Source organism: Alosa alosa, chromosome 8 (assembly GCF_017589495.1).
Source record: "Alosa alosa isolate M-15738 ecotype Scorff River chromosome 8, AALO_Geno_1.1, whole genome shotgun sequence".
Classification (NCBI taxonomy): domain Eukaryota; kingdom Metazoa; phylum Chordata; class Actinopteri; order Clupeiformes; family Clupeidae; genus Alosa; species Alosa alosa.
This window is the reverse complement of record NC_063196.1, coordinates 18796412-18811294: the sequence shown is the minus strand read 5'-3', so window position 1 is coordinate 18811294 and position 14883 is coordinate 18796412. Positions and strand designations below refer to the sequence as shown.

Genomic DNA, 14883 nt, shown 5'->3' with positions numbered 1-14883 from the left:
GGTGCATTTATGGCACTCTGGAATGACAAGGACCGCCCCGTGGCTACTTTTTTTCCCCCACAGCAAGTGTTCATGTAACCTGACTCTCGCCAGATGAATTTCGTTCCGCCTAGCTCCACTCATCCATCTGGGACCAATCCATTAGAGTGTTGCTTCAGAAGGCTGGGCCTTATCAAAAAATGCTTGCATATGATTGAATAAGCCACTTGTCCGTCATCTATTGACGTGCTACTTCAACCACTCACATCGAAGCCAACCCGTGACGCTGATAACAGTCTCACAGTCGCTTCTACGCTATGTCACATCTATGAAACTCCCGCCCTCGCCCTGATTAGCTGTACCATAAAATCGGTTGCAGAAATCACTCTCAATGGAAGAGGTCCCAGATGGATGTGAGTGAAGCTAGGCGGAGCTAAGCGGAACGAAATTCATCTGGCGAGAGTCAGGTTAGTGTTCATGTGCCTTGCATTCGGAATGTGTGACAAACACGGATGCCACAACAAAGGTTAAAACATACACTCACTAATCCTAAATAAACAACTGTATTTGCTTAAAATATAGTGTACGACGCTTGTAAAAGTAACAAAAACAGCAAATTCCCAAGTTAAAAACTGTTGGACATTTAATAACATAAGTTATTAAAACTGTTGGACATGAAAGGCCACATGGACTACAAACGAACTACAACGTGACGACAAAAGTGAGGACGAGCCCCTAACTGGGCAACTCTGTTAGCAAAATCTAGCCCCAGTTTCCGACCTCTGACTCACACATTACACGATGATGTTTTCAATAGGGCTTTGACTTTTGCCCAAAAATCATATTCGAAGTTCATTTGTTTATTAATATTAAAATTTGAATATATTCGAATATGTATTAATAATATTTTAACCATTAAATGTCTTCAGTAAGACCGATATTGGTATCAAACTTAAGTTCTATATGTTCTGTCCACCAGAGGGCAGTGTATCAGTCAATGTCAATAGACTCGTAATTTAAAGGCTGAGTATTTATGCGTGTGTTAAAATTGTTATTATTGAGCATAGGGCTGGGCGATAAAACGATAGCGATATCGCAATAGACATGTAATCAATATCAATAAAAAATATGTTCGATAGAACATTCATAATTAAAAGCAACACACACCTCCTGCCTTTGCCATTGTCCATAAATAAATAGGCTAAATATATCTTGCATTGTAGTATGTCAAACTCTACCAGAGTAGGCGACAGAAGTAGGCCTACCTCAACACAGACTCTCCTTGCCCCGTGCACTCTCTCTCTCTCTCCCTCTCAACAGGTGCATCCCTCCTCAGCATGCACATGTAATCCAAACATTAATCCTGCAAGATGACTGGCTAAATTGCTATTAAATCCGTTTAGCATCATTAGCATGCTGCACGAATTTGTTCAAAACTGTTGCATTCAAATTGACTGCTAAATTCTAATCATCTCAATCCCGATGCAAATGAAAAAGTATTTTCCAAGACTCAAACGGGCCTGTCCCAAGGAGAAAAAGTATTCATTTGAAACTTAACGCAAATAGGTAAACTGAACAGTCTAACCACACTATGATAAACTAGCAAATTAAGCTAACGTTACTTTGTTGACAATATTTCCAGGCTTCAACCAGTGCTGCTTTTCATTCAGACTTATCTGCACATTTATTTATTTGAGTGTTTTTCATGATTGAACTGAGGTGATTAAAATCAGAGGAAGGTTAAGTTTAAAATAAAAGCGTCTATTATGTCTATGTGTGAGCTCACTAAGCGCGAACCAGCCAGGATGCTAACGTCACCTACAGGAGCCCAGATGACCAATAATAGCCTTGCTAATGAGCTCGCGATTTTACTTCACCAGGCGTGAAAAAAACCTTGGAATCTGAATTGAAAACAACATTTACAACCAAATACATTTATAGAAATTATCTCCATAGGCTACAGGTTTGAATATTAAGAGATCCCTAAAATTCGTTTGAATATCTTTAATTTTTAAAATAATCAAATTATATTCAAATAACGAAGTTCGGAGTCAAAGTAGTTCACTGGGAAAAAGGTTTTTCCGAAGCCCATGAACGCTAGGTAAGACTCCCGCGATAAATTTAAGGTCATGTGACATGTTGGTAAATCCCTCCCAACCATGTCACCATGTCACATCGGACAGGATGTCATATTGGACAGGATTTCTAACCAGTAAGCATTGCGTCCATCCCAGTATGCATTGTGTTCAACCCAGCATGCATCACATGAAGTCAGATCTGCATCAAGTTGAACAAGCCTATTCTCTGGCTAGATGTCTTATGGCGGAGTCTCTAGCGCAGGGGTCTCCAACCTTTTTGGGAATAAGGGCTACCTGAAGACCCGAAATCATATGGAGGGCTACTCATTTAAAACAAACATGCCCTCACCCCTTTTTTGCGAGGGTAGTCCTCCTAAATAATAGGCCTATGTGATTTTTACTTTTAAATTATTAATATTGTGCAGGCCTATACGTATATATTAAGCAACTGTATTTTCAAATTTAATATCAATAACCTATGCAACACTACCAACATTTTTGTTCAGTTTGTTCTATTCAAAATTTTCATGTAATGAAATCTAATGTATTTTTTTTTACAAAAAAAACCCCTATCTTTTTGTGCAATTAATAATTTGGGTTACAATTTGTACCCAATTTATACCCACCCACCATTATGAATTCAGGGGTTGTTTAACCCTTAGAACCCTAAGCTGTTTTTAGGGCTTTTTCACTACCTTTATTCATAAGGATTTATTCTGGTCATTGTAAGTGCCACACACATATTATATATTGTTTTTTTCAGCAGAGTCTGGAAAAAGTCTAGGTCTAGGCTATCCAGATCTGCCATCATTTCATGTATTAGTACTAGCATTGATTTTATTTTGATTTTTAAAGAATTAAAATATAAAAATCATATTATAAAAATTCTTATATTTTGACCTGTATCTCACCACAGCAAGCACTTATCGAATTTCGATGGATTTAATCTAAAAAATGATCTGCCTCTGCTTTGCCTCCGCTCTACATGCATTTCACGTGTGTGTAGGGCAGACTGTCCTGAAACGGGCAATATAATTGCCATGTTGGAGGGATACTCCGGGGCTGAGCAATTTACAGAAATATGTGGTGTGTGATTTACAGAAATAAATGCCATTTTTTATTTAGCGATGAAGAATGACCATTCTGCACTCCATATCTGTGACACGAACTGATCTGACCTGACTTGACCCAAGTTTGCCTGTTCATGTGTGACTATGGTGTATGCACACATGATGATTCAACTTTTTACTGCATTGCCATGAACAAAGTAAAGGCAAAAAAGGTGTTTCTTTGTTGAACAAATTGGGATGCAATGGGAGCCTTGAATTGGATGCCATGCAGGAATTTGATAGGATCTCAAAACCGGATTATGAGCATGTTTTGCCATAGAGAAACACACGATAGCGTTGGATTATAAACATGCTTTGCCACAAAAACAGACAAAAACGTGGGGTAAGTCTAGCTATATGAAGTTATTATTTTGCTGTCACTTCGTCTGTTTTATAACCCAGATGGATGTACTTGGTATCAAATGATAGCTCTGTGTCTCCTCTTTCATCTAACATGCGTGGCATATATATATCCGATCACGGGTCCGCGAGTAATTACTCCGAGAGTAATGGGTGTGCAGATCTAAAGATCTATAAAGATCTAAAGATCTATATCCATGGTACCAATGGATAGCCCTGTTTCTCCTCTTTCATCTGATATGCTTGCCATATCTATGTGATCACGGGTTCGCTTATAATTCAAACGAGAGTAATGGGTGCGCAGGTGAACGCAGAGAAGTATAGACTGTAAATATGATGCAATTTGATTTAATTTCATGATTTTTTTTTATTTTCATACTTGATCGTACAGACAAGTGCGTAGTCTCTTTGGAAAGCCCCACTTCTTCTCTGTCATGCAATAAAGGTTTCATCTCGTTGCGATGAACAGTCGCGGAGCAATGTAACAAGGAAGAAAGGGTGTGTTTTTTGACGCACTTTGCGTCAATCGGGTTCTAAGGGTTAAGTTCTGATTTCAGTGGACAATTCGGTTTTAACATTTCAATAGTAATCGCCCACACCACCCTAACATATGAAAACTCCTTTTAAAGTTATTGCACACCTGAAATCTCTCCATAATCTGACAAAAAAAGGTAATGCACAGTCCTGCTCAGTCATGCATGCTACAACATTTTCAGCGCTATTATACGGCTGTAGCCTCTGAGGAGAAAAGGCCTGTGAGCTAAAGCAATTGTTTTTCAGTCCTTGAACATCATGCAAGAACCGTATTTGTAGTGCTGGGCGGTATGACCAAAAATGTATATCACGGTATTTTTCAAAATTCTTACGGTTTCACGGTATATGACGGTATTTTTTTTTCATGCATAATCAGATGTTCACAGCATTTTCTACAGGTTGAGAGAGGAATTGCTGCAGTACATTGACTAAGGATGGTCTATTTTACTGTCATGATGTAGAATAACTCCACACTAGTGGTAATGCAGTTTTGCATGGCCCCAGAAAATTATGCTGTTTACAAAGAGCCACTCATGATTCTAATGAAGAATCTAATCAGAAAACAAAAAGTAGTGCAACTTGCAATGATTATACTTTTTCTGAAAGTGATACAATTTAAAATAAAACCTCTCTTAATATGCTTACTCTGTCAAATAGGCCTATCAGAAATGTATTGTTATTGTGTGGTTTACATGACGTTAGTGGTAGGCTAACGTTAACTTCATGTGGATGTGGATGTCTTGTTAGCCTGCCATGAGCTTCGGGTTCGGTTAAGCTAGGCAAAACATTAACAAAAATTTCGTTTTGGTGCACTGATGACAGTCAGGATCATTTCTAACTAGCCAGCTAGTATTGCTTAGTGCATGTCTATAACATGCTTTACTTGCTACCTGGATAATTTCAGCGAATATTCTTAAGGTGAGATGAATGATAAGATCATTAAACTTCACTGTGTTTGGTGGGTTGCTAACTAACTACATCACCTACTACTAGCCAGCTAGTTACAGCTGTTGAACAATCTCAATAGAATTTTCGTGACGGTAGGCTAAATCCTTTTCAATGCAGTATCCCTTAACGTTTTTCCTTAACTAAAGAAACAATTTAAGGTATTATTCTGTGCAACACCCTTAAATAAACCCCTTACCTAAGGAGAAATTAAGCCTTAAGGGTCATACTTCAGGGGAAAAACTTATTTTGTGTTTACTTCAGGGGAAAAACTGTTTTGTGTTTACCCTCACAGTGGCACCATGCGTGCGTGTGAAAAAAGTCCCGTCTGAAACACTGTCGTGCGGCGCAGCGTTTTTTTTTCTACACGGTATTATATGGAGAGAAAACATTAGCCTTTGAGTCAGTTGTAAACAAAGAACTATTCTCATGTAACTCTTTTGTAAATGGACTGAAGTTCGCTCTAAATATCTACATTTACCGATTATGCTAACCGTTAGCATCTCTATGGGATTTCTCATATACATCAGCCATAAGCTAACGCATTAGTTTCTATTCTGTAACTTGGAATGCTAGCCTACATGATTGCTCTTAAACAAAACATAGAAGGAAATAACTGAGATGTACTCTGTTGATCTGCTTAGTTTTACAGTGAATCTATGTAAAGGTTTGAAAGGAACTTCAGCTTCAGAGTTTCTCCTGGGAAACTGTTAGGCCTATTCATCTTCTCTAATGTAGCTGAGACCATGTCATTGCCACACACACAAGTAGGGGCAGAATTGGAAATGTGTCAGAGTGACAATGCATTGGTTGATTTGGTTAAAATGTCACAGGTTAGGTTATTGGTTATTATTGTAATGATGAGCTGGAGACTTCGCTCACTGCCATGCACAACTGAAAGGCTGAGGAAGTCATTTGTTCCTAGGGCCATTGAACTGTTCAATGCCTCACTAAAGGGAAGAGGAAAGATAGACTTTTCGATGGATTGACCGTAGGTCAGAAAAGTGGAAAGAAGATTAGCTTAAGGCTATAACTTTTTTTTTGTTTTACCATGACTGTTTTTGAAGATGATCATGTGTGGTAGTTTCAACATTAACACGACTTGATATCACTTGTGAGGATGATATTAATAATAATACATAAATAAATGTTTAACTTTGATGACTTTGAAGGCGAAGGAAGTGTGAGAAGAATTTCTGTAGGCTATCTATCATATGAGTTACAAGATTCAGTTCGATGGCTAACGTCACGAAGTTAAGTGCGAGTCTGCGCAGTACTGGGGAGACCAACTGAAAAATCGTTCAATTTGACGCGGTGCCCTCCCATTGAAAACGACGGAGTCTGTTCGTCCATTTCTTTTACTGTCTATGGTGCCCTCCCATTGAGAACGACGGAGTCTGTTCGTCCATTTCTTTTACTGTCTATGACTGGTACTAGTCCATGAGCCACAGGGGGTCGTCACTACCACTTGGGGGGGCAAATTCTCACTATATTTTTCTGAAAGCTACATATCTCTGGAGTATAAAATGGTATGATAGCAAGTTGAATCTTGTAGCTTTGTGGCTGTACAGGCCTTCAAAGTTGACCTCTGATTTGAAAAAAAAAGGAAATTCCGCCTATTGGCTTTTTTTGTTAAAACACTCATAAGAGCCCAGAAAATAATCCAAATCTTATTATTACTGATGCATATGTGGTGTTTGATGTTGGCATACATATTTTGACTCATTATGTGATTTTGCTCTTCATTTTGGTTGATAAAATTCAAGATGTATGTGCAAAAAAAAGCTAATTTGACTTTTCAGATCAACATGTTATGACAATACCTGAATGCAGACCTTATTGATCATTACTATTCTACCTTCCTTACTTTCAATTGCGAGTTGAAATGAATGTTAAATGATGACATAAATTGTAGCTGAAACGAGTACAAAGGATCTTTAATCTATTCATTGAATTCATCGTCAGAACAGGAGCACAGAGGATGCCATCTCTATGGCACTTCACTCTGCCCTGTCCCACCTTGACAATAGCAACACCTATGTAAGAATGCTGTTCATTGACTTCAGCTCAGCTTTCAACACCATCATCCCCTCCAAACTGATCACCAAACTCAGTGAACTGGGCATCAATACCTCCCTCTGTAACTGGATTCTGGACTACTTGTATTGCATTCATTGTCTACACTTGAGATAAATAAGTTTGGTTTTTCTTTTATCACATACACATATATTGGTATATGTTTTTTTTTTTACCTTGACATGTTTCGACGTATACTTCCATCTTCATCAGAAGGTCACACGGTGGAGTAGTGTGACTTGTTTTTATCAGCTGATGTTGTTACGGAGGTTTGATCCACCGGTCAGTTTTTTGACAGGTGGACCACACCTCCTGCTGTCAGTCAGCCGCCCCCCAGGACGGCACTCCAGGTATGGGAGAGCATATATGCTCCCTCATCTCTGTTCATCGTCTTTGGGCTCCGCTTTCTTATTTCAATCGCCTCCTTTATCCAGCGGTGGTATCGGTTGTTCTCCTGCTTAATGACTGGCATGCAGGAGGTGTGGTCCACCTGTCAAAAAACTGACAGGTGGATCACACCTCCGTAATATCAGCTGATAAAAATGCGTCACACTACTCCACCGTGTGACCTTTTGATGAAGACGGAAGTATACGTCGAAACATGTCAAGGTAAAGAAAAAACATCTACCAATATATGTGTATGTGATAAAAGAAAAAAACAAACTTATGGATTCTGGACTTCCTAACCAACAGACCTCAGTCTCACCTGAGACCTCACCTCCTCAACCATCAAACACCAGTGTACCACACGGATGTGTGCTGAGCCCTAATCTAATTTAATTTAATCTAAAAAATGATCTGCCTCTGCTTTGCCTCTTTACGGATCATGCTGCATAAGTTGAGACATTGTTATTGACCTTCTGGACCAGAGACATTCCATCAATGATTGTTGCTGTATTATATTCATCTGGAAGATTATCTGATAGTGATGCAAGTTTCTGCAAATGCTTTGCAAGTGCTGCTTTAGAGGTTTTCCTTGGGGTCCCCTCAGGTGTCGCCAATGACCATGGTTAAGGTCCAAAGGGTGACAAAAGACTTCTCTCATGTCCAGTCTTTAACATGATGGTCTTGCCATGTGCCTGTGTTTTCTTTTTTGACTCATGCTCGTAAATGTATTTAATTTTTGCTTTATCAATGTATCATGGAATTTGTGCTTAGGTGTATCTGACTCCAGCCTCTATGTCATGATCTTTGCCTGTAGTATGAGCCTGAATCAGATCATCCCTAACCTCGTGTTGCTTTGCCTGCTGTAGATATGCAAATGAACTCATGTTCCTCTGAAAATGGATTGATCCAATTTCAGTTTCTGTCTCATCAGATCTAACTGTGTAGAATTTTTAAAACTGTTGTAAATGTATGTACTTGTAGATCAAGTCTTGGAAAATAGTTATTATTTCTTTTCAATGGAAATTATTTTAACATCAGATGAAAGACAATTTTAAGTATGATAATAATAATAATAATAATAATAATAATAATTGTACATAATGATAACAATGTGTAAAGTATGAATATTTTCACCAACCAGTTCATCTACATCTCATTCCCACATTCTTACTAGTCAAAAGTATAACTGAAATGTATAATGTAGATCATTTTAGCCCCTGTGATGCAATTAACATAATTTCCCAACTATTAGCTGCAGCATTTTACAATGATTTTGCAAAATTTCTTCAGCTATGAGGTTAATACACGGGGGCAGTTAATATGGTATATGGTTTTGTTTCTTTTAACTTGCATAAAACACTGTCCTGTGGCTTATACACAATATGGCTAATACACAGGAAATTACTGTATGTATTTCATGTGCCCTGGACATAATAAAATTATAACATTTATGTTAAGCTGGGTACATGTGGTGATGTGAACAATTTTCATATGGTATTCCTTGAATGTAAAGGTAATGTGTGATTGGTAATCATGATGTTTTGATCTCTTGGAATATCTCTTATGGGTAGTTTCAATAAAAAACTAATTTACTGAATTTTGGGGTGTTTCCGAATAGTACATTTACAAATAGTAAATAGCATAGCAATGCAGACCTATGTAATCATTTGTATTTCAAGTCTCTGCTGGGAGGTAGGAAGGTATAAATACACTGATTAATGAGGTAGTGGGCATTTCAATTAGTGCTGCAACACGTTGTGTCTCTGAAAACGTAGATTTGCTCATTATTACACATAAATCTTGAATTTTATCAACCAAAATGAAGGGCAAAATCACATAATGATTCAAAATATGTATGCCAACATCAAACACCACATATGCATCAGTAATAATGAGGTTTGAACTATTTTCTGGGCTCTTGAGTGGTTTAACAAAAAAAAGCCAATAGGCGGAATTTCCTTTTTTCAAATCAGAGGTCAATTTTGAAGGCCTGTACAGCCACAAAGCTACAAGATCCAACTTGCTATCATACCATTTTATACTCCAGAGATATGTAGCTTTCAGAAAAATATAGTGAGAATTTGCCCCCCCAAGTGGTAGTGACACCCCCCTTTTTGGGCCTGTGGCTCATGGACTAGTACTAGCAGTCACTGGTGACTGACATTCGGCTGTCTGTAATCCCAACCCCTCACATCCCAAGAGAGTAACGTTAGACATATTTTGGAGAGCCACGGATCAGATTTAATTTAGACTCCTCAAAAAGACTCCAGTATGACATGGAGACAGGTGTATAAAAATTCAATCTGCTAGCTGCTAGCTTTGTTGGGTGACAAACTTAACGTAGACGGGAGGCGAGTGTGATTCGCTGATATTAATATTATCATTACTGCTAGCAGCTAGAAGCTAGCTGTGCTAGATTGACTGCATGTTACAAGGACACTGGGTCATGTATTGTAAGTAACATGGTAACGTTACCTACCAACCAAACTAGAATTTGTTCAAATATACACACCTAACGTTATGGCTTCTGAAAAATGTAAGGTTCATTTATCAAATGTTATTTTGAAGTATTAAAAAACATCGTTGTTTTTCGAACGAAATGGTTTGTAATTGGTACGTTTAAGATAGCTAACTTAGCAACTTTAATAATTATAAAAAAATAACAACTTACCATTTTCAGAGGCCTGCAAATGTACAGCAGATGCTGCTAGAAAAATGATTATTATTAAGGCTCTTGGGGTCGTCATTTTTTTAATTTTATTTAAGAAAGCCTTATTCCTTTCATCCACGTTATCAGATGACAGTTAAAATAGAACGTTCAAAAAAGACGTTTGGTGCACTGCGTGCATGTGTGAGTGCCATAGGTATAGCACGCAAGCAGGGTCATACGCCTAATAACGAAACGCCTACAGGTGTTAAAGGGTATTTCCCAGAAATTCTATTAAAAGCACATTAAATCTAACTAGAAATGTAATGCCAGAGGAATTACAATAGTGGATGGAAAGCTGCTGGGTTAATGTTGATAAGGAGATTCCTGAAGGAAAAAAAAAACATTGAATCACTTAATCTTTGAGTTCCTAAAAACCCTTGTACCAAAAAACCTTGTGTGTCAGGCATTCTTGAGATATCACACTCAAGGTGGATTTGACCTTGACATTTGACTTCATCATTGAGTTCATACAAATGTTCACGCCAAATTTGAAGCATACATGTGTGTCAAGCCGTTCTGAAGTTGTGACACAAGCATGAAAACTGGCCTTTGGAAAATGTAGTTCAGAGAAAGCCTAATTGTATGCAATGCAAAAGACTACCTGCAAAAAGGGGCTTTCAGTTGGTGTTGATGCTCATTCTGCACCCAGATAACAATTAGTCATTGAATCTATGTTAAAATCAACATTACTTTGTCAACGTTAAAATCATTGAATCAACGTCGCACTGCAACATTGATTCTAGATCACTTTTGCACCCATCATTAATATTGAAGCAACGTTGAAATTCTACACATTATTCTAATTCTACACATTATTCTAATTCTACAGATCAACAGGATTTCAATGGTATTTCCACTAAAATGAATATTGAAACAATGTTGAAATTACAACCAAACTAAAGATCAACGTGATTTCAATTGATATTAAACCTCAGTAAAGCACTAATCTGGCATAATATTGGGAAATTCATATCCTGCTTTATCTACAGCCAGGATAAATTTGGCTTGGCCTAGGTATGTCTGGTTTAGGCTACACAAGTTTGCATTCATGCAACTTGCATCCATTGACTACTTGTTATCAGTTAAGCAAAAGTGCTTCAGGAAGAAGTTTTTTTTTCACATACAAGGCATTTCAGGCCACAAATATAACCTAGGGGACACAATGAAAATAAATGAACACACCCCTCAATGTCATCAGTATTTCTTTGCATTGATGTGCGACTTGACAAACTCCGGTGATTTGCAAATTCCTTGCTGCAGATATTGCAGAGGACTTTATTTTAATCAACACTTTATTTTTATCAACACCATCAGGCTGTTTTTTAAAAGTAAATGTTCCAATCAATGATCTACAGTAGGCAGCACATTTTCTTCTCTCTCCAGTTTACAGTCTATTTTTTCTCAAATTAATTAATCAAAATTAATCAGTTATTTTGACAGCCCTAGTTATGATGGTTAGGCCTATAGAATCCTATTTTGAGTCTCAGTCTTGAGTTCAAATGTGACTACAATAAATATGTTAAAAAATAAATATAGTGGGTTAAATGTTTACCTTATAAGCATAACTAGTAGCCTGGCTAATGACAACAATAGCCTATCAATAACGATATCAAATTCACAATGGAATCGTGATCAGACAGGGCCTGATTAGATACACCATACAAACATTTATAGGTATGTTACTTTTATGATATAAAAGTGTAATCCATTGAACGCATTTGATCACAGCTGACAAACATATAAACATTTTCAACCAGAGCAAGACAATATTTGAAACTTGCACAAAACTGTAGTAACCCTCTGCGCATCACAAAAAACACAAACTGGAGCAACAGATTGACCATTGGACAATCTTACTGCAACCCTTTTCATAGGCATGCTACGTTTAATGCTACGTTTATGACATAAAAAAGTGGAATATGAACGCATCTCATCAAAGCTAACAATAGCCTAGGTTACGCAGAAACTTTAAAAGGAGCTGCTGGCTAATTCATGATTTGACTGCTTCTTGAGCTCTCAGCAGAGTGTTGACTTGCACGTTTTTAGATGGTGAATGTAAACGAAGGAAAGCCCTCTAATTGGACGGGCAAGACTGACATGTGGGCCTAGGCCCGTCCAGGCCAGGTGTGCTAAATACACAGTAAAAAAAAAAAAAAAGATTTTTTTATTTAGTAAACTTGTGATCAAGGGTGTCACCAAGAGTTGAAAATCATTCGGAGCTTAGCTTAAAACGCACCGGGGGTGGCCCCGGGAAAACATTTTGTGTGGCCTATCCAACCAGATTTCCAGTGCATTAGCCTGCGTGGAGACAGCTGAATGGTTCTACTACCATGGTTCTGCAAGGTCACTTGTGTGCTTGAGTGAGAGCCAGGTGTTTGGTAGCCTATTATTTATGCACTTGCAAAGCACACTTACTGTTGGGGGCCTAGCAGCGAAGCTGCGAAGGCACCCATTGAGTTACTAGCTTTTTCTATTATTATTATTATACATCCGACATTGGAGTCTATGGCAGCCCATAGAATGCCTGGCTAAAAAGTGCTGAAATTTGGCAGAAAGTTTTGGGACACTCCACTGACCACTCACGCTCATTACGGATCTCTAAACCCAGCCGTCTAGTGCCACCAACGGGTCAAAATTTGGCCAAAATTGAACCGCTGGGTCTAAAGTTCGCCGCACTGATTCAGGACCGTCCCATGATCACTCTCACAAATTTACAGAACTCTATGCCCAACACTCTAGCGCCACCAATGGGTTTAACCTGGATTGCATTCATGCATGTGAACATTGAACGGTGCTTCCAATTTTCACAAATCAGGCACTGTTGGAATCCCTGGACCGACCTGAGTTCAATGACTCCTATTATGTCACTTTCCGCCATATTGGACCTCCTCCATATTGGACCTCCGCCATATTGGATTTAGTCCAAACTCTACGAAAAGTTTCAGCAGTCACAAATTTCATCCGATTTTTAAGGAACTTGGCGGAGATGATCTTCTGACCGAGCCGCACAAACGATACTTGTCAGATTTTTTCATCTCAAGTTTATTTGCCCTTGACAACCAATCACACATGGCGACGATGCCGCCTAACAGGAAGTGGGCTAACATCTCGGCTATGCTTTAATGTATGAAGTCTAAACTTGGTACAGGGACTTGGTATCTGATTGTGAGGACGCGCTAGGAAATTGGCATCATTTGGCCTCTATAGGGGCCGCTGCAATACAGGAAGTGAGCTTGTATCTCAGCAACGGTTTGATGTACAAAGTCTAAACTTGGTATAAGGACCTGTTACCTGATTATGATGACGCACTAGGAAATTGGCATCATTTGGCCTCTACAGGGGGTGCTGCAATACAGGAAGTGAGCTCTTATTTCAGTAACGCTTTGATGTATGAAGTCCAAATTTGGTATAGGGACTTGGTATCTTTATCCAATCCATCAAACATATTTATGCATGCTTCCTGCCAGGACTTTTACGGGCTTTTCCCAAATCACGGAAGTAACGTCGACGCAGCGGTTTAGTAGCAGATAATAGCATTCATCAGGCAAGTGTTATTTAAATAAACTCCTGGTGTACTTTTCAATGCCTCGTTTTCGCATGCTTCCTGCCAGGACTTTTACGGGCTTTTCCCAAATCACGGAAGTCACGTCGACGCAGCGGTTTAGTAGCAGATAATAGCATTCATCAGGCAAGTGTTATTTAAATAAACTCCTGATGTACTTTTCAATGCCTCGTTTTATGAGTAAAGAATATACTGTAGAAGTTTCGTACCATTCAGGGCATTATTAGTGGGGTAATTTACGAGATAGAAGTTGGTTTCCTCACGCCTGCAGAAACTCATTAGTTTCTGACAGGGCTACTCGACCAGGGTTTGACCAAGGGAAAACAGGTTCTGGGAGGGTGTTTGGCTCGGGGTCATGGTGCAAAGGACCCTAGGGTGAAATTACTCCGAACCATCGCTTTAAGCTAACTAAAATCCGTTTCAGGCTTCATCTGGATCATTCAGTCAAATGCAATATTAGCTGTTGTCATTATTTTTCAAAACAACCTATGGGGTCTTCTTAATCCTATATGTAAATGCCAAATAATTTGAAACCTGGAATATTTCTCTTTCAGGATATAATGAGGTCTAGTAGGAGGGCCACCGAAAAGGAGGGGAGCACCACCTCAGATGGAGGTAAAGTTATTTAAAACATGTATTGCTACTACTGCTACTACTACTACTGCTGCTGCTACTGTCACTACTACTACTACCACTACCACTACTACTGCTACTGCTATTACTACTACTACTATAACCACTTTTACTACTACTTCTACTGCTGCTGCTACTACTACTACCAGTGCTGGGTCAGATTACTTTGAAATGTAATCCATTACAGACTACACACCATTTTCTTGTAATCAGTAACATAATCCCTTACAAAAAATACATCTTTTTCCCTAATCTGACATATACACATTACCTCACTGCCAGGAGCCCCTGCCTTGGCCCCTTCTCAGACTGGACAGTCCTCTCCGAGGACACTTGTAGAGAAAGACCAGCCCACTACATCTACACGCAAGCTGCCGGAGGAGTTTTTATTCCTTTCAGAATATCTTGCAGAGCTGCCAGAGTCGTATGTTATCTTTCTTATTCCACTGTATGATCTTTAGCATGAAGAGCATCAAAGCACATTACTTTTATACCTTATCCTTAATCAGA

The 14883-nt window shown here is 38.7% G+C and overlaps 1 long non-coding RNA gene across 1 annotated transcript in view; it reads right to left on the bottom strand.

The window, feature by feature from the left end:
- Positions 1–10315, bottom strand: part of LOC125298794 — a 47484-nt gene extending 37169 nt beyond the window's left edge. The window contains exon 1 of the long non-coding RNA XR_007194274.1: positions 10140–10315. This is a non-coding gene — a long non-coding RNA (uncharacterized LOC125298794). The remainder of the gene's footprint in view (positions 1–10139) is intronic.
- Between the last annotated feature and the right edge of the window lie 4568 nt (positions 10316–14883).